Source organism: Ranitomeya imitator, chromosome 5 (genome assembly GCF_032444005.1).
Source record: "Ranitomeya imitator isolate aRanImi1 chromosome 5, aRanImi1.pri, whole genome shotgun sequence".
Lineage (NCBI taxonomy): Eukaryota > Metazoa > Chordata > Amphibia > Anura > Dendrobatidae > Ranitomeya > Ranitomeya imitator.
Window position 1 is genome coordinate 599,960,232 of NC_091286.1, and position 20,581 is coordinate 599,980,812.

At 42.5% G+C, this 20,581-nt stretch overlaps 1 protein-coding gene across 3 annotated transcripts in view; it reads left to right on the forward strand.

The window, feature by feature from the left end:
* Nucleotides 1-20,581, forward strand: part of LOC138638573 (ephrin type-A receptor 3-like) — a 523,615-nt gene that overhangs the window by 438,610 nt on the left and 64,424 nt on the right. The window lies entirely within an intron of this gene.

Below are 20,581 nucleotides of genomic sequence, written 5' to 3' on the forward strand. Positions count from 1 at the left end.
CGATATCCAAAAAATATCGGATATCGCCGATACCGATACCCGATACCAATGCAAGTCAATGGGACACAAATATCGGAATGTATCCTGGATGGTTCCCAGGGTCTGAAGGAGAGAAAACTCTCCTTCAGGCCCTGGGATCCATATTAATGTAAAAAATAAAGAATAAAAATAAAAAATATGGATATACTCACCCTCTGACGAACCCTGGCTGTCACCGCTGCAAGCGTCTGCCTCCGTTCATAAGAAGGCAGAGAGTGAAGGACCTTCGATGACGTCGCTGTCAGGTGACCGCTCACCTGACCGCTCACGTGACCACGACATCATCGAAGGTCCTTCACTCTCTGCATTCTCAGGAACGGAGGCAGACGCTTTCCGCGGTGACAGCCAGGGTCCTTCGGAGGGGTGAGTATATCCAAATTTTTTATTTTTATTCTTTATTTTTTACATGAATTTGGATCCCAGGGCCTGAAGGAGAGTTTCCTCGCCTCCAGACCCTGGGAACCATATGCACCACACACGCCGAAGATGACTGGGAACTTATAGGAACTTCCGATTCCGATTTCCAATATCACAAAAATATCGGAACTCGGTATCGGAATTCCGATACAGCAAATATCGGCCGATACCCAATACTTGCAGTATCGGAATGCTCAACACTACTTTGTCACTAAAACTGTACTTAAGGTGGTTATTCACATTAGAAGAACTGTCACCAAAGCCGCTGATTTTGGCGGTACTGCCTAACTATCTAATCTGTATGGTAATGTTCCGTCTCCCCAACAGTATCTATTATTAAGGAAATAAAAAGTCTGACATGATGGATTTCAGCTTATTTCAACTGTTTTTTTTAATTCCCAGGAGATAAAACTCTACCAGTGTCGTGAGCAGCTACTTCTTTTCTTGCCCTGTAGAAGAACACAGGCATGAATGGTCAAACCAAAAGCGCCCTTGTACACAGGGTTGGGAGGGAAAACTGTGGGCTTTTCAGCCAATAGTAATAGAAGCTTCATGGTCTCTTTCACTGATTGTACCAAAAGATTAGGAAAACTGTTTATGTGAAAGAGCAAAATTACAAATTGACTTATAAGAAAACTATTTATTATGGAAGTCATAGGCATACTTCAGTCTTAATTGAGGACAATAACATTTCTGAAGGACACGGAAAACTCATCCAGAGCTGCTGCCTCGGCATGTACAGATAAGATCCTGGAATCTTTTCATAGCAGCCAGGTTGGCCTAAAATCAGGGTTTAATTACCACATATTTTAGATATGTTTTATATTACGATTCTGCAATCACATTTGTATTGTAAAAGATTAGTGACCCCTTTCCATTTTTAATCTTTGTCCCCATAGATCTCTGATCACTGCTGCATACAAATGTACTTATGTAAATATGTGGCTCTTTCAGTTGTAAAATATATTTACCTACAACTGCCAGGTATTGCCCATAGTTTATGATATTTTGCCAGATTATATATGTGTAGGGAAATATTTTTCAGATGCAACAGAGCTGAGTTTCTCTGTTTGAACAATTCATTTTAATATTATGATATATCTATCCAGAATTAGAACAAATATGGAAAATTCAGTGCTGCTCCACAGTGGTTTAGCAAGCGTTGTCAGCACCCAGGACACTTCAATTATTGCTCCACCAAATACAGTAATGGTGCCCCTCAACCATTTTATGGCATACCTAAAATATTTCATGTCCCTGACTGTGATGTGGGCTTGCACACTGAGCCCAGATCTTTTCCCGCCAATGATGGATGATTTAACCATCCATCATGTGCCTTTTAACAGCTGCGGGTGGAGCAGAGCTGCAGCTATTAATCTGCGAAATGTTGCGGTCCATCTCAGACAGCGGGATTTAACATGTGTCAGCGGGGAGGATGAGTCATTCCATGTGCCCATCGGCATGCCCATGACCTATTTGTAGTGCGCCGATGGGTTGCCATGATAGCCGGGGGACTGATGAAGACCTCTGTGCCTGTTCTTATAATTCTCCTGTGAAAGCCTGGCTGTTGCTGGCCTTCATAGGGGATTGTGATTTTTGCTGTACATAGCATAAGCGATCAGATGATCTCCACTTCAAGTCCACTAAGGGGACTATTAAATACAGTAAAAAGTTAAAGAAAAAAGTTTTAAAAAAAACACCCACCTCTTTCCCCATTAACCCCTTCACCCCAAAGCCTGTTTTCACCTAAGTGACAGGGCCAATTTTTACAATTCTGACCACTGTCACTTTATGAGGTCATAACTCTGAAACGCTTCAACGGATCCTGGTGATTCTGACACTGTTTTCACGTGACATATTGTACTTCATGATAGTGGTAAAACTTCTTCGATATGACTTGCATTTATTTGTGAAAAAAACAAAAATTTGTCGGAAATTATGAAAATTTAGCAATTTTCAAACTCTTAGTTTTTATGCCCTTAAATTAGAGAGTTATATCACATAATATAGTTAATAAACAACATTTCCCACATGTCTGCTTTACATCAGCACAATTTTGGAAACATAATTTTTTTTTGTTAGGACGTTATAAGGGTTAAAAGTTGACCAGCGATTTCTCATTTTTGCAACAAAATTTGCAAAACCATTTTTTTACGGACCACCTCACACTTGAAGTGACTTTGAGGGGTCTATATGACAGAAAATGCCCAAAAGTGACACCATTCTAAAAACTGCACCCCTCAAGGTACTCAAAACCACATTCAAAAAGTTTATTAACCCTTCAGGTGCTTCACAGGAATTTTTTGAATGTTTAAAAAAATTGAACATGTAACTTTTTTTTCACAAAATTTTTACTTCAGGCCCAATTTGTTTCATTTTACCAAGGGTAACAGGAGAAATTGGACCACAAAAGTCGTTGTACAATTTGTCCTGAGTACGCCGATACCCCATATGTGGGGGTAAACCACTGTTTGGGCACATGGCAGAGCTCGGAAGGGAAGGAGCGCCATTTGACTTTTCAATGCAAGATTTGCTGAAATTGAGATCGGAGCCCATGTCACGATTGGAGAGCCCCTGATGTGCCTAAACAGTGGAAACCCCCACAAGTGACACCATTTTGGAAAGTAGACCCCCTAAGGAACTAATCTAGATGTGTGGTGAGCACTTTGAACCTCCAAGTGCTTCACAGAAGTTTATAATGTAGAGACGTAAAAAAAAATTTTTTATTAATTTTCACAAAAATGATCTTTTTGCCCCAAATTTTTTATTTTCCCAAGGGTAAAAGGATAAATTGGACCCCAAAAGTTGTTGTGCAATTTGTCCTGAGTACGTCGATACTTCATATATGGGGATAAACCACTGTTTGAGCGCATGGCAGAGCTCGGAAGGGAAGGAGTGCCATTTGACTTTTCAATGCAAAATTGGCTGGAATTGAGATCGGACGCCATGTCGCATTTGGAGAGCCCCTGACGTGCCTTAACAGTGGAAACCCCCCACAAGTGACCCCATTTTGGAAAGAAGACCCCCTAAGGAACTTATCTAGATGTGTGGTGAGCACTTTTAACCCCCAATTGTTTCACTAAAGTTTAGAATGTAGCATTGTGAAAATTAAAAAAATCATTTTTTCTTTCCACAAAATGATGTTTTAGCCCGCAATTTTTTTTCCCAAGGGTAACAGGAGAAATTGGACCACAAATGTTATTGTCCAATTTGTCCTGAGAACGCTGATACCCCATATGTTGGGGGGAACCACTGTTTGGGTGCACGGCAGAGCTCGAAAGGGAAGGAGCGCCATTTGTAATGCAGACTTAGATGGATTGGTCTGCAGGCGTCATGTTGCATTTGCAGAGCCCCTGATGTACCTAAACAGTAGAAACCCCCCACAAGTGACCCCATATTGGAAACTAGACCCCCAAAGGAACTTATCTAGATGTGTTGTGAGAGCTTTGAACCAACAAGTGTTTCACTACAGTTTATAACGCAGAGCCGTGAAAATAAAAAATATTTTTTTTTCCACGAAAATGATATTTTATCCCCGTTTTTATTTTCCCAAGGGTAACAGGACAAATTGGACCCCAAAAGTTGTTGTCCAACTTGTCCTAAGAACGCTGATACCCCATATGTTGGGGGGAACCACTGTTTGGGCACACAGGAGAACTCGGAAGGGAAGGAGCACTGTTTTACTTTTTCAAAGCAGAATTGGCTGGAATTGAGATCGGACGCCCCCTGATGTGCCTAAACAGTGGAAACCCCCAATTATAACTGAAACCCTAACCCCAACCCTAACCCTAGCCCTAACCCTAACCCTAGCCCTAACCCTAGCCCTAACCCTAGCCCTAGCCCTAGCCCTAACCCTAGCCCTAACCCTAGCCCTAACCCTAGCACTAATGGGAAAATGGAAATAAATAAATTTTTTTACATTTTATTATTTTTCCCTAACTAAGGGGGTGATGAAGGGGGGTTTGATTTACTTTTATAGCGTTTTTTTGGCGGATTTTTATGATTGGCAGCTGTCACACACTAAAAGACGCTTTTTATTGCAAAAAATAGTTTTTGCATCACCACATTTTGAGAGCTATAATTTATCCATATTTTGGCCCACAGAGTCATATGAGGTCTTGTTTTTTGCGGGACGAGTTGACGTTTTTATTGGTAACATTTTCGGGCAGATGACATTTTTTGATCGCTTTTTATTCCGATTTTTGGGAGGCGGAATGAACAAAAACCAGCAATTCCTGAATTTCTTTTAGGGGGGGCGTTTATACCGTTCCACGTGTGGTAAATGGATAAAGCAGTTTTATTCTTCGGGTCAGTACGATTACAGCGATACCTCATTTATGTAATTTTTTTTATGTTTTGGCGCTTTTACACAATAAAAACTATTTTATATTAAAAAATAATTGTTTTTGCATCGCATTATTCTGAGAGCTATAACTTTTTTATTTTTCTGCTGATGATGCTGTATGGCGGCTTTTTTTTTGCGGGACAAGATGACGTTTTCAGTGGTACCATGGTTATTTATATCCGTCGTTTTGATCGCGTGTTATTCCACTTTTTGTTCGCCTGTATGATAACAAAGCGTTGTTTTTTGCCTTGTTTTTTTTTTTTTTCTTGCGGTGTTCACTGAAGGGGTTAACTAGTGGGATAGTTTTATAGAGCGGGTCGTTACGGACGCGGCGATACCAAATATGTGTACATTTATTGTTTTTTGTTTTTTTTTCATAAATAAATGGATTTATTGGGAAATGTTTTTTTTTTTTTATTTGGGGATTTTCTTTTATTTTTTTTTACACATTCTATTTTTTTTTTTTTACTTTCTAACATTGTCCCAGGGTGGGACATCTCTGTATTAGATCAGATCGTTGATCTGACACTGTGCATAGCACAGTGTCTGATCAACGATCTGACAGGCAGCTTAGCTGGCTCTCCAGCGCCTGCTCTCAGCAGGCGCCGGCTAGCCAGGTCACTTCATGACCCAGAAGGAGTCCGGCGGCCATCTTGGATCCGGGGACTCCTTCCGGGTCACCGGAGCAACGCGATCTCATTGCGTTGCTCCGGTGGGAGAGCGCAGGGAGCCCCCGTCCCTACGCGATCCCCCTCTATGCCGCTGTCACTACTGATAGCGCCGATCGTGGGCATTGCTGCGGGGTGTCAGCTGTCGTATACAGCTGACACCCGCACCCGATCACCGCGGCGCTCAGCGCGAGACCGCGGTGATCGGTGCTCCGTACTAGTACTGCTGCTGGCACTAATGCAGTGCCGGCAGTGCAGTACTAGTACGGCGCATGTCGCGAAGAGGTTAAAACTAAAATAATGAAAAAGAAACAAACTCATATTTGATATCACTGGGTTTGTAAAATTCCGATCTGTCAAATTATAAAATAAATTAATCCGATCGGTAAACATTGCATTTAAACCCAAAATTGTAGCAGTAAAATTTCCAATTTTATTTCACCACTTAATAGCAAAAAAACTATACATGTTTGGTATCTGCATACTCATACTGAACATGGTAAATAAAAAAAACCAAAAGACAATTGTGGAATTGTACTTTTTTGCAATTTCAAAGTACGGTAATTGGATTTTTATTCCCGCTTTCCCGTGCACTACATGATAAAAGGAATGGTTTCATTCACAGGTACAACTCGTCCCACAAAAAAACAAATGTGTTTATAAAGCTATTTGGATGAAACATTTTTAAAAAATATGGATTTTGGAAGTAGGGGAAGAAAAAACTAAAAGAAAAAATAGAAAAAAGCCATGTCTTGAAGGGGTTCAAACAATTAATGTCCCCTGAATGGCATTAGAAAGTATTGATGTCCCCTGAGTGCACCCTTAAGAAAGTAAAAATCCCCCTTAGTGCACCCTTAAAATTAATGATGTTCCCTTAGTATGCCCTGAAAAAATAATAATGGCATCTTTTGCCATAAACTACAGAAATAAAGTTTAAACTCACCCAATTCGAATGACTGAGCCCTCTTCTCCTTTGCAAACAAAGTGATAATGCCATTTTTTTTTAAATGTTGTGACTTTTAGAGGTTTAAGCCCATGTCAATCTTCCCTGTGCCCCCCGCCCACTACACCACTGCTTCTACGTCATCACGATGCTCTTGAGTGACTTGAACAATAGCATGTCTATTAGCAAAAGCAAAAAAGAACCATCCAGGTGTCTTCCTACAAGTACAAGAATGTTATGAATGTCATTCTTCTCTCTCCCTGTATCATTCACCTTCCCTTTTGTTCCTATTATCAGGTTTAGCGATCTCAGAACCCCCAAGATGTGTTTCATCTTCTTCTGGTTTTAATTGTGTAGTTTTAATAACATTTGATTTTTTTCCTCTTATCCTGCTCTAGCAGGGATTGAAATCCAGGTTAACGCTAAAATCAATTCCAAGTAATTAGCTCACTATTCGTCTATGTCCTCCCCTTAAATTTCCTGGAGAAAAGAGGCACGGGGTTGGTAAAATCCCCTGTGTTACCTCAGGCGGCTTAAGATTTGGAGATAGCAGAATAATGGAAGTTTTTGCTACAGGTGGTTAATCAAATAAAAATGAAAACAGGATTTAGGTGCGGAGCACTCTGGTCACCCAGTCATTGATAGAACTCATTATAAGGTTTAGTCTTAGGAATATGCCTTTATGGAAGAGCTACGCTTTGTCAATGGCTTGTCTGATTTGCTAGTAGAGTGTGGCCCTAAACACTGGACCCCCCTCTGACTCCGAAATACCCTAATAGGCTACATGAAGATAGGCTACCTTGAGACAAACTCTTTTTAAATTTTTCTTATTTTTGTATCGATTTTTACATTGTGCTGTTCATACAGTTGTCGATTGATAATACTGCAGTCTTAATGCATATTAGACATGCTGCAAAGATACAAAATGTTAATAAATATATTAACAAAAAACAATTACAGTAAGTATAATTATCCAAAAGGTTTCTTATATCATGGTTGAATTCTACCTGACTATAGGGGTTGGCACCCTAAAGAAGATTTGCAGTGGTTCCTCCAAGGCACTTTGTCTGCCTCTCTCCTTTCCTTAATGATATCACATTATATCTTTGTTGAATCCCACTTTCTTAAAGGATTGATATCAGTTAAGGAATCTCATTTGGGATTTGTGCAAGTTATATATCCCTTTGATTTCTCAGTGTCAAAAATTTATTGAACTGGTATCTTTAATAAAAGTTTTTAATAAATAATAATAAAAGTTTTTTTCATAGAAGTTTTAATAAACTTCTAAATAGACCAAGAGTTACAGGTGCTTCTCACAAAATTAGAATATCAAAAAGTTAATTTATTTCAGTTATTCAATACAAAAAGTAAAACTCATATTATATAGAGTCATTACAAGCAGAGTGATCTATGTCTAGTGTTTATTTCTGTTAATGTTGATGATTATGGCTTATAGCCAGTGAAAACTAAAAAGTCATTATCTCAGTAAATTAGAATAATTAACAAAAAAAACCTGCAAAGGCTTCCTAAGTGTTTAGAAAGGATCCATAAGTCTGTTTCAGTAGGCTCCACAATCATGGGGAAGACTGTTGACTTCACAGATGTCCAGAAGGCAGTCATTGACACACTCCACAAGGAAAGTAAATTTTGCATTTCATTTGGAAATCAAGGTCCCAGAGTCTGGAGGAAGAGTGGAGAGGTCACAATCCAAGCTGCTTGAGGTGTTGTGTGAAGTTTCCATAATCAGTGATAGTTTGAGGAGCCATGTCATCTGCTGGTATAGGTCCACTGTGTTTTATCAAGACCAAGGTCAGCGCAGCCATCTACCATGAAATTCTAGAGCACTTCATTCTTCTCTCTGTCGACAAGCTTTTTGGAGACGGAAATTTCATTCTCCAGCAGGATGTGGCACCTGTCCACACTGCCAAAAGTACCAATACCTGGTTTAACAACCACAGTATAACTGGGCTTGATTGGCAGCAAACTCACCTGACCTTAACCTCAAAGAGAATCTATGGGGTATTGTGGAAGATGAGACACCAGACCCAACAATGCAGACGAGCTGAAGGCTGCTATCAAAGCAACCTGGGCTTCCATAACACCTCAGCAGTGCCACAGGCTGATCGCCTCCATGCCATACTGCATTGATGCAGTAATTGATGCAAAAGGAGCTCCGACCAAGTATTGAGTGCATTTACTAAACATACCTTTCAGTAGGCCAACATTTCGGATTTTTAAATAATTTTTCAAGCTGATGTAATAAAGTAATCTAATTAACTGAGATAATGACTTTGGGGTTTTCATTGGCTGTAAGCCATAATCATCAACACTAACAGAAATAAACACTTGAAACGCATCACTCTATGTTTAATGGCTCCTGTATATGGATAATGACAGTGCACAATGGTATCATACCTAATACAATTTTATTAAGGTTCAAAATCTAGCTCTGTTAAGTGATATAGTTAAAGAGAAACTAAAACTTTTATCCATTTTATTTTATCCTACCGGGATTGCAAAGTTATGACTTTTTGTAATGTAATTCATTCCCTTATTTTGCATCTGTCACGCCCAAACACTGTGCTTAGTGCTGTTTCAGTTCCCAGTACATGCTCTTTCAACTGCTGCTCAGCAAGGTCAGTTCACCATAGTCAAACAATCTGTGTACTGGACTTTACCCTTCTGAGTATGACAGTGGGGAGCAGACTTTCTCAGGCTGGGAAATTCCCAAACACAGACTGTTTGAATCAGGAGCTGACACAGATAGATGAAGGCCCCTGTTCAAGAGTAATTTACGGCCCTTTACAGTCCAATAGCTCATCATAATGCACAATTCCACCAGCTTTGGAGCTGGGACGAGACCCCCTTACTTCTTGGACCCCAATGTGGCTGCACAGGTTGCAAACAACGGAATGTCTGCCTCTGGTTTCAATGCTGAACAAGATCTTGCTAAGCAGCAATTAAAAGGATCTTTAAAAGAACTATAAACTGGGCCATTAAACAGCAAGGAAGCACAGTGTTTGTGAGAGAATGTTGCAAATTTAGTTAATATAATATATTGCACAAATTCATTACTTTGCATTTCCTAGAACGTAATTAAAGTAATAAAAATAAGTACGCACGGACAAGCTTTAGATTGAATCCATACACTGCTCATCTTCTGCTTGAAGATAAACTGAGCACTAAGAAGGTATCTGAACCTGAACAGGTATCTGAGCCTGATATTAAAATTTTGTAGAAAGTTTAGATACACTTAAAAGAGGATATGTCATAAATGTCTGATGGGTAAGACCCACACCTTTCTCCAAACCTGGGGTCTCCTTATCTCCCTTCTGACCAGTGTGCTATGACTGGAAAGGTGCGTCTCTCTCTATTTACTACATTGAGAGTTATGAATGCCGCCATGCACACTTAGGAAGAACATCTCTGTAATACGGCACCCAGTGGAGCATGCCGCAAATGCTAGATGGGTAAGTCAGGGCCCCATAGACTTCAATGGGTGTCAAGCTATAGCTCTGCACAACTGTATGACACTGCAGCACATGGGATCAAATAACTAAAAATTGACATGTGGATATGTATTCACCTCTTTTGCAATGATGCCCCCAAAAATTTCTGTTGCAAGCAATTCCCTTCATTAAGTCACATGCTTAGTGACAGGACGTCCACCTGTGTGCAATGTAAGTGCCACATGTCTGTCAGTATATACACTTTACCTTTTCTAAAAGGCCACAGAGGCTCCGACACCATTAAGCAAGAGTCACCACTAACCAAACACCATGAAGACCAAGGAGATCTCCAAATAAGTCTGGGACAAAGTTGTTGAGAAGTACAAGTCAGGGTTGTGTTATAAAAACATATCCCAATCTCTGATGATCCCCCGGACCACCATCAAATACATTATCATCAAATGGAAAGAACATGGTACCACAACAAACCTGCCAAGAGAATGCCACCTACCAAAACTCTCAGCCTGGGCAAGGAGGGCATTAGTCAGAAAGGCAGCACAGAGACCAAAGGTAACCCTGAAGGAGGTGGAGTTCCCAGACTGGAGTATCTGTTCATACAACCACAATAAGCCGTACACTCCATAGTGGAGCTTTTATGGAAGAGTGGGGAAAAAAAGCCTTTAATTACATACAAAAATTGCAAGGCTTATTTTGAGTTTGCCAGAGGACATATGGGAGACTCCCCAAATGTATCTAGGAACAGATGAGTCCAAAATTTAACTCTTTGGCCGCCAAGGTAAATGCTTGAGGAATGGGCAAAAATTCCAGTGGCAAGATGTGGAAATCTCATAGAGATTTATCCAAAGCGACTTGCAGCTGTAATTGCCGCAAAAGGAGGCTCTACAAAGTACTGACTTGGGGTTGAATAGAAATGCACACTGAAGTTTTCAGCTATTTTCTCCTATTTGTTGTTTGATTCATAATGAAAAGAAAACCAAATGCTCACAGTTGTAGACATGTTCTTTACAAGAACTGATGCAAAACCTCAAATACAAAACCAATGACATTCCAGGTTGTGAAGTAGCAAAACCCGAAAAATGGGGGTGAATACTTTCAGAAGCCACTGAATGTAGGTAATTTCATGTAAGCCATAATGAGAGCATTTTTGCGCCCCAAGAAAGCCTTAATCAGACCATGGTTCTAATGTTCTGAATTTAAATAAGTGTAATTCCCTCTAATTCTGTCAGTTCATGTACAGTAGTGTTCAAAATAATAGCAGTCCAATATGACTAACCAGATTAATCACTGTTTTTGGTATTTTATTACCACATGTCAGACAATTTACCTGTTGGTACAGTAGATTCTAAGAAAATTAACAGACTCCGCATTCATAATCTGCTTATTCTGTGTATTAGAATAATTAATTGAAAAGGGTGTGTGTTCTAAATAATAGCAATGCGGAATTAAATTAGTGAGGTCAATCATTCCATGAAGAAACAGGTGTGAATCAGGTGGCCTTTATTTAAGGGTGAAGTCAGGACATGTTTTAAATGCATTTTTCTTTGAAAGCCTGCGAAATATGGGCCGATTGAGACATTGTACAGAAGAACAGCGTATTTTGATTAAATAGTTGATTGGAGATGGTAAAACTTATAAAGAAGCGCAGACAATGATGGACTGTTCGGCTAAAATGATCTCCAATATTTTAAAATGGAGAGCCAAACCAGAGCGACGTGGGAGAAAACAGAAGACTACCATTCGAATGGATAATAGAAGAATTGGCAGAAAGGCAAAAGCTCAGCCAATGATCAGTTCCAGGATGACCAAAGACAGTCTCAAGATACCTGTCAGTACTATGACAGAAGACGCCTGTGTGAAGCTAATCTCTTCGGAAGAAGACCCCGCAAAGTCCCCTTGGCTAAAAGAAGACATGTACTGAAGCGGATTCAATTTGCCAAAGAACACATCAAGTGGCCTAAAGAGAAATGGAGAAACATTGTTATTTTTGGGTTCAAGGGCCACAGACAGTTTGTCAGATGACCCCCAAACTCTGCATTCAAGCCACAGTACACTCTGAAGACACTGAAGCATGGTGGAGAAAGTATCATGACATAGGCATGTTTCTCTTACTATGGTGCTGGACCTAATTGCCGCATACTAGGGATCATGGACCAGTTTGTATATATTAAAATACTTGAAGAGGTCATATTGCCTTACGCTGAAGAGGATATGTGTTGTGAATTCTGTTGTCGGGCTCCCTCCTGTGGTCATGAATTGTACTTCGGCTGGTTCTGTCCATGGACTTCCTCTGGTGGGTGTTTCTGAGTTTCACAGGTGACGAGGTTAATTCGTTAGCTGCTGCTCTATTTAACTCCACTTAGAGCTTTGCTCCATGCCACCTGTCAATGTTCCAGTATTGGTCTTTTCACTCCTGGATCGTTCTTGTGACCTGTCTTCCCATCAGAAGCTAAACTCCAGCTTGTATTTCTTTGGTTTGCTATTTTTCTGTCCAGCTTGCTATTTAATTTGTTGTCTTGCTTGCTGGAAGCTCTGGGACGCAGAGGGAGCGCCTCCGCACCGTGAGTCGGTGCGGAGGGTCTTTTTGCGCCCTCTGCGTGGTCTTTTTGTAGGTTTTTGTGCTGACCGCAAAGTAACCTTTCCTATCCTCGGTCTGTTCAGTAAGTCGGGCCTCACTTTGCTAAATCTATTTCATCTCTGTGTTTGTATTTTCATCTTTACTCACTGTCATTATATGTGGGGGGCTGCCTTTTCCTTTGGGGAATTTCTCTGAGGCAAGGTAGGCTTTATTTTTCTATCTTCAGGGCTAGCTAGTTTCTTAGGCTGTGCCGAGTTGCATAGGGAGCGTTAGGCACAATCCACGGCTATTTCTAGTGTGTTTGATAGGTTTAGGGATTGCGGTCAGCAGAGTTCCCACGTCCCAGAGCTCGTCCTTATTATCAGTAACTATCAGGTCATTCCGTGTGCTCTTAACCACCAGGTCCATTATTGTCCTGACCACCAGGTCATAACAGATATGCCCTTGAAATGTATGTTTCAACAAGACAACGACCCTAAACACACCAGTAACTGAGCAGCCAGCCCAATCCCTGGACCTTAGTCAGATCGAACGCTTGTGGGATGACATTAAAATGCCTTTCTAAGGCAAAGCCAACAAATGCCAAAAAATTGTGGGCTGTAGTCCAAGCATCCTGGGCTGGAAAACAGTTGACAGGTGCCAGAAGTTGGTTGACTCTTTACAACATAGATGTGAAGCAGTTCTTAAAAACTGTGGGTAACATCTAAATATTATAATAATAATGATAATTTTTATTTATATAGTGCCAACATATTCCGCAGCACTTTACAATTAAGCGGGGACATGTACAGACAAAAAATTCAGTACAAGTTAAGACAATTTAAACAGTGACATTAGGGGTGAGGTCCCTGCTCGCAAGCTTACAATCTACAAGGAAATGGGGGGACACAATAGGTGAAAAGTGCTTGTTATTTCAGGTCTGGCAGTTATAATAAATAGGGATTTTCATATAAAGCTGCATGATCCGGTCATCAGCCCGTGTGTTTAAGTGCAATAGTCAAGTATCAAGTACAGTTATCAAGTGTATGGAGTGTGTGGAGACAGATGAATAGTAGGGTGCAGATTCACATGCAGATAATATTTGGAAGGAGGGAACAGGGCAATGTTACTTTACTGAGTAGTTGATGTGGTAGGCTTGTTTGAAGAGATGGATTATCAAAGCACGCTTGAATAGGTCGGGGCTAGGTATCAGCCTGATTGTCTGGGAAAGTGCATTCCAGAGAGCTGGCGCAGCACGAGAGAAGTCTTGGAGACGGAGGTGCGAGGTTCGGATTACGGGGGATGTTAGTCTTAGGTCATTTGTAGAACGGAGGGCACGTGTAGGGTGATAGACAGAGATGAGAGAGGAGATATAAGGCGGTGCAGAACTGTGGAGAGCTTTGTGGGTGAGAGAGATGAGTTTATATTGGACCCTGTAGCGAATGGGTAGCCAGTGTAATGTCTGGCACAAGATGGAGGCATCAGTGAAGCACCTGGACAGAAATATGACCCTGGCTGCCGCATTCAAGATGGATTGGAGAGGAGAAAGTTTGGTAAGAGGGAGACCGATCAGGAGAGAGTTGCAGTAGTCCAGACGGGAATGAATGAGAGCGACAGTAAGAGTCTTAGCAGTTTCAAAGGTGAGAAAAGGTAGGATTTTGGAGATGTTTTTAAGATGCAGGTGACAAGAGCCAGTGAGTGATCGGATATAGGGAGTAAAGGAAAGTTCGGTGTTGAATATGACCACGAGACAGCGGGCATGCTGCTTGGGAGTTATGGTTGAACCCTCCAGGGTAATTTCAATGTTGGGAAGAGTGAGGTTAGTAGAAGGGAGAAACACAAGTAGTTCAGTTTTGGAGAGATTTAGTTTCAGATAGAGGGAGGATATGATGTTAGAGACAGCAGACAGACAATCCTTGGTATTTTGAATTAGGGTAGGGGTAATGTCAGGGGAAGAAGTGTATACCGTATATACTCGAGTATAAGCCGAGATTTTCAGCCCAAATTTTTGGGCTGAAAGTGCCCCCCTCGGCTTATACTCGAGTCACGGTAGCGGTGGGGTCGGCGGGTGAGGGGGTGAGGGCGCTGAGGCATACTTACCTAGTCCCAGCGATCCTCGCGCTGTCCCTGCCGTCCCACGGGCTTCGGCGCTGCAGCTTCTTCCTCTCTTCAGCGGTCACGTGGGACCGCTCATTACAGAAATGAATAAGCGGCTCCACCTCCCATAGGGGCGGAGCCGCTTATTCATTTCTCTAATCAGCGGTGCCGGTGACCGCTGATAGAGAAAGAAGCTGCGGCACCGAAGACCAGGCAGAGGGACAGCGCGAGGATCGCCAGGACTAGGTGAGTATGTTATATTCACCTGTCCACGTTCCAGCCGCCGGGCGTCGCTCCATCTTCCCGGCGTCTCCATCTTCCCGGCGTCTGCACTCTGACTGTTCAGGTCAAAGGGCGCGATGACGCATACAGTGTGCGCGGCGCCCTCTGCCTGATCAGTCAGAGCAGAGACGCCGGGAAGATGGAGGCGCTGGAACGAGACGCCGGGAGCTGCAATCAAGGGAGGTGAGTATGTGTTTTTTTTTTTTTATTGCAGCAGTAGCAGCGGCAGAACAGATTAATGTGGAGCATCTATGGGGCACAATGAACGGTGCAGAGCACCGTATATGGAGCACATCTATGGGGCACAGTGAACGGTGCAGAGCACCGTATATGGCACAGCTATGGGGCACAGTGAACGGTGCAGAGCACCGTATATGGCACATCTATGGGGCACAATGAACGGTGCAGAGCACCGTATATGGCACACCTATGGGGCACAGTGAACGGTGCAGAGCACCGTATATGGCACACCTATGGGGCACAGTGAACGGTGCAGAGCATCGTATATGGCACACCTATGGGGCACAGTGAACGGTGCAGAGCATCGTATATGGCACACCTATGGGGCACAGTGAACGGTGCAGAGCACCGTATATGGCACAGCTAGGGGGCACAATGAACGATGCAGAGCACTGTATATGGCACAGCTATGGGGCACAGTGAACGGTGCAGAGCACTATATGGGGCACAGCTATGGGGAAATATGAACGGTGTAGAGCACTATATGGCACAGCTATGGGGAAATAATTATCTATTTTTATTTTTGAAATTCACCGGTAAATGCTGCATTTCCACCCTAGGCTTATACTCGAGTCAATAAGTTTTCCCAGTTTTTTGTGGCAAAATTAGGGGGGTCGGCTTATACTCGGGTCGGCTTATACTCGAGTATATACGGTAATTGGGTGTTGTCAGCATAGAGATGATACTGGAACCCAAATCAGCTGATTGTTTGACCAATAGGGGCAGTGTATAGAGAGAAAAGGAGGGGGCCCGGGACTGAGCCCTGCGGAACCCCGATACTAAGGGGACATGGAGAGGAAGAGGAAGAGGAGCCAGCAAAAGATACAGTGAAGGAGCGGTCAGAGAGGTAGGAGGAGAACCAGGAGAGGGCTGTGTCCTTGAGGCCTATGGAGCGGAGCATAGTGAGAAGGAGCTGGTGATCCACAGTGTCCAATGCGGCAGATAGATCCAGGAGAATCAGCAGAGATCAATGACCTTTGGATTTAGCTGTTATTAGATCATTAGAGACTTTAGTGAGGGCAGTTTCAGTGGAGTGTAAAGAGCGGAAACCAGATTGTAAGGGGTCAAGAAGAGAGTTATCTGAGAGATAGCGGATTAGATGGGAGTGGACCAAGCAGTCCAGGAGTTTAGAGATGAAGGAAAGGTTAGAGACAGGTCTGTAGTTGCAGTGCAGTTCTGGTCCAGGGATGGCTTGTTAAGTAAAGGGGTAATGATGGCATGTTTAAATGAGGAGGGAAAGATACCTGAAGAAAGAGAGAAGTTAAATATTTTAGTCAGGTGATCGGTGACCACTGGTGAGAGAGACTGCAGGAGAGGTGAAGGAATGGGGTCACTGTTGCAGGTTGTAGGCCAGGCAGAAGCGAGGAGCTTGGAAACTTCTTCTTCTAAAAAAGGCTCAAAGATGTCTAGTGAGCTTGAGGTGTGGCAGAGAAGGGGATCCAGGCACTAAGGAGATTGGGCTAAGATATCCTGATGGATGTGGTTGATTTTTTCTAGGAAATAAGTGGCCAGATCCTCACCACTGAGATTGGTGATGGGGGCCTGTACTTTAGGTTTCAGGAGGGAGTTTAAGGTTTCAAAAAGTCATTTTGGGTTGTTGGATAGTGAGGTGATGAGGGTGGTGAAGTAGATTTGTTTGTGATTGTTAGAATTGTTAGTGGATGAAGTCTTCTGCTAAGAGAGATTTTCTCCACTGCCGCTCTGCACACCTTGAGCAACGCCGAAGAAATATTAGAAATTCACAGGAATGCCAGATCCTCAAAAAATTTATTGTAAGTTTGTAAAGACAAATGCAGATACTACTATTTTTTACTACAGCCCAATGTTCATCTTTTGTTTTTTTCTTTAAAGTAGTTAAAAATTCTATACAAATCTGTTCATGTTTTGAAATAGAAACAGTGTGCAATGTTCCCAATGCTGGAAATAAAACCTAGTCTAAAGATGTTGTTATTAACTCATGTTTTTAAACACATTGCTATTATTTAGAACACTACTGTAACTAAATCAGTGATCAGCTCAGTAATTGCTGCGGTAGTATGCAGAAATGCACGTAAAATTAATTTGTCACTGTATTGATAATAAAACCTTATTTAAGAATACTGGGAAGAATGGAGATTGTTTCACTGCATAAATTGCAAGAAATTCCAGCAGAAATCTAATCTATTTCGGTAGGTTTATCCCTATGTTATACATATTTTCAACATGTATATAGCGAAGCACAACTGAAAGCCATGTGACGTTCAACATAAGTCCATGAAATCCACAGCAAGAGTTTTTTTACAGGACTAAAATAACTCTGCTAATGTACACTCAACAAGCTGAAAAAAGAGCTCAAGAGGAAACTAGAATAGCAGTCGCGGCACAATACGTGGGCTCTAATTGATTAAATGCTCTCTGATGACGACAAAGAGGAGCTCTTAGCAATAAAAGTTTGGGTAAGGGCGAGAACTTGGCAACTGGAAATGAAATGGTGTCCTTGGGGCTGTCAGCATAATACAGGGATAGCTTGCCATACTGATGAACAAAAGATATGCTTTTCATGTCTCATGCAGTTTTTTGAAGAGCAAATTTTCTGGGTGGTAGTATACATGACCAAAATGTTTACATTACTTGGAGCTCTTGCAAAGGCAGGGGATTTGGATGGAAAGCACTGATATCTTGCCTTAGAAAATAACCTGTACTAAAATAAAGTTTTATAATTTTATTCAGTCACTTTTGATTACCACACACATGTCGTTGAAGCTAGACAGTATAAGTGGCATAGAGCTTTGCATGTTCTTCTTATTGGCCGGGTCAATGGTGGGATCTGTGTGGTTGCATACCCCCTTTTAAGTTACAGTACTGTGAAAAAGTATTTGGGTATGCACAGATGATCTGGAACTGGCAGCGCTTTGGACGCAGCGCATGTTCGCTGCATCCAAAGCGCTGCCATCTATTGAACGCAGGTGAATATGCACATGTTCACAGAACCATGCTGATTCATCGAGTCTAATACATTGTATGGGCGAAATCTCTCTAGCGGAGACTAGATTCTCTGCAAGAGAAACTGACATGCTGCGGTCTGGAGAGACATGCTGCATGTCCATCTCTGTGGATGATCCACAGGCGTCTCTTCTAAAATCCAATCCACTATGCTGTAATATCTGGCCGCTGCGAGTTGGACACTACACAAGTACGCAGAGTCCAAGCTGCAGTGATTAGTGATCGTCTGCACATACCCTTAGGCATTTGTGAAAAAATTTCTGCAAAGAATACTATCAATAATAAAATTGCAAATAGTTTTATTCAATTAAAGGAAACCTGTCACCACAAAAATCAACGATGAGCTAAGCCCACAAGCATCAGGGGCTTATCTACAGAATTCTGTAATGCTGTAGGTAAGCCCCCGATGTATCCAGAAAGATACGAAAAAGAGGTTATATTATACTCACCCGGGGCGGTCCCGCTGCAGTGGGCATTGCGATGATGTCCTTTTATTGTCTTCACCCTGCAGCTTCGGCGCAGGCATACTTTGTCTGCCCTGTTGAGGGCAGAGCAAAGTACTGCTGTGCGCAGGCGCCGGGAAAGGTCAGAGAGACCCAGCACCTGCACACTGCAGTACTTTGCTCTGACCTCAACAGGGAATACAAAGTATGCCTGCACCAGAGCTGCAGCATGAAGACAAGAAGAGGACGTCATCATAAGAAGATGGGGGGGACCCGGACCAGAAAATTACACCCATCGGACCGGACCGCAGCGGGAACGCCCCTGGGTGGGTATAATATAACCTCTTTTTCTCATCTTTCAGGATACATCGGGGGCTTATCTACAGCATTCCAGAATGCTGTAGATAATATACAAAAAGCAACTGGTGCACTGCCATAAAGCTGGTATATATATATAGGGGGTGCAAAGTAGTGGAAAAAACCTAAATACAAAAACAAAGAAAAAAGACTCCACTATAAACTGCACACCACCCAACACAATATAACAAAACACAAATTTTATTGGCACAAAAATTAAAACACAATTAAAAGCACTATAGTGCTTGCAATCCTACATGGTACAAAATAGCTACAAAACATCCATATTACAGCCTGGGGCACAGATACAAGGGCCAAGTGCTTGTTTTATCCTCGGACATCCCTCAGCCTGCTCGCTTCAAAACGCTGGTTTGTATCTGCTTATGGCGTTTTGTTTAGTCTTGTATGGTTCTGACTATCAGTGTCTACATGTATTTGGACTCCCCATGAGCCATTAGGCAGGGCACTTCTAAATCATATATGATATACAGATTATTAAGTTTGTATCTGTGCCCCAGGCTGTAATATGGATGTTTTGTAGCTATTTTGTACCATGTAGGATTGCAAGCACTATAGTGCTTTTAATTGTGTTTTAATTTTTGTGCTAATAAAATTTGTATTTTGTTATATTGTGTTGGATGGTGTGCATTTTATAGTGGAGTCTTTTTTCTTTGTTTTTGAATGCTGTAGATAAGCCCCTGATGCTGGTGGGCTTAGCTCATCATCGATTTTGGGGGTGACAGGTTCCCTTTAACTGTCATGTCCCGACAGGGTTAAGTCCAGTGGATGCCATAACATACACCAATGATGGGATGGAAAAGGGAAACGTAGGCCCTAACAGTAGAAAGCAAGGGATGGGACATCTTCTGACTCCAACCTGTGCCTGTCCCAAAGCTCCCCTAACATCATATGAGGGTTCTTCTCCCCGCTGCTGTCACGTGCCTAGTCCCTGATTGTCACCTCAAAATACCCTGGCTAGTGCATTGGCCGGCAAGGATGCTAGCCTCACCATTGCTGATGGTAAAAACACAAGGGAAGTGACAAACACGGGACAGGCAAAGATAAGGGAATCAATACTCACCTATTGGCTCTACTGCAAAGCTCCAAGCAGAAGAGGATACGGCACCAGAAATCCAAACTCCACAGCTGCAGCAGCTACACCACTGACACCAGAGAGCTATCTCTAGGCTGGTCTACAAGGGATAACTCTATTGCAGACAGTCAACTGATGTGTTATGTGACTATTTAAAGGTTGTGGGAGTGGTTACCAACCACACCAGTTCACCAGCCAAAAAAGCAGCTGCCAGCAAGGATACTGGCATTAACCCCTGCTGGATCAAAAGGAAAAAAGCAACATTTAAATGATAGCAGAACCAGAACTGCCACAAATCTCAAAATCAATCGTGACTTTAACCCCTTTCTGCCATTAGACGTACTATTGCGTCCATGTGGGGTGGGCTTTACTTCCCAAGGACGCAATAGTACGTCATATGCGATCGGCAGCGCTCACGGGGGGAGCGCCGCCGATCGCGGCCGGGTGTCAGCTGTTTATCGCAGCTGACATCCGGCACTATGTGCCAGGAGCGGTCACGGACCGCCCCCGGCACATTAACCCCCGGCACACCGCGATCAAAGATGATCGCGATGTGCCGGCGGTACAGGGAAGCACCGCGCAGGGAGGGGGCTCCCTGCGGGCTTCCCTGAGCCCCCCGCAGCAACGCGATGTGATCGCGTTGCTGCGAGG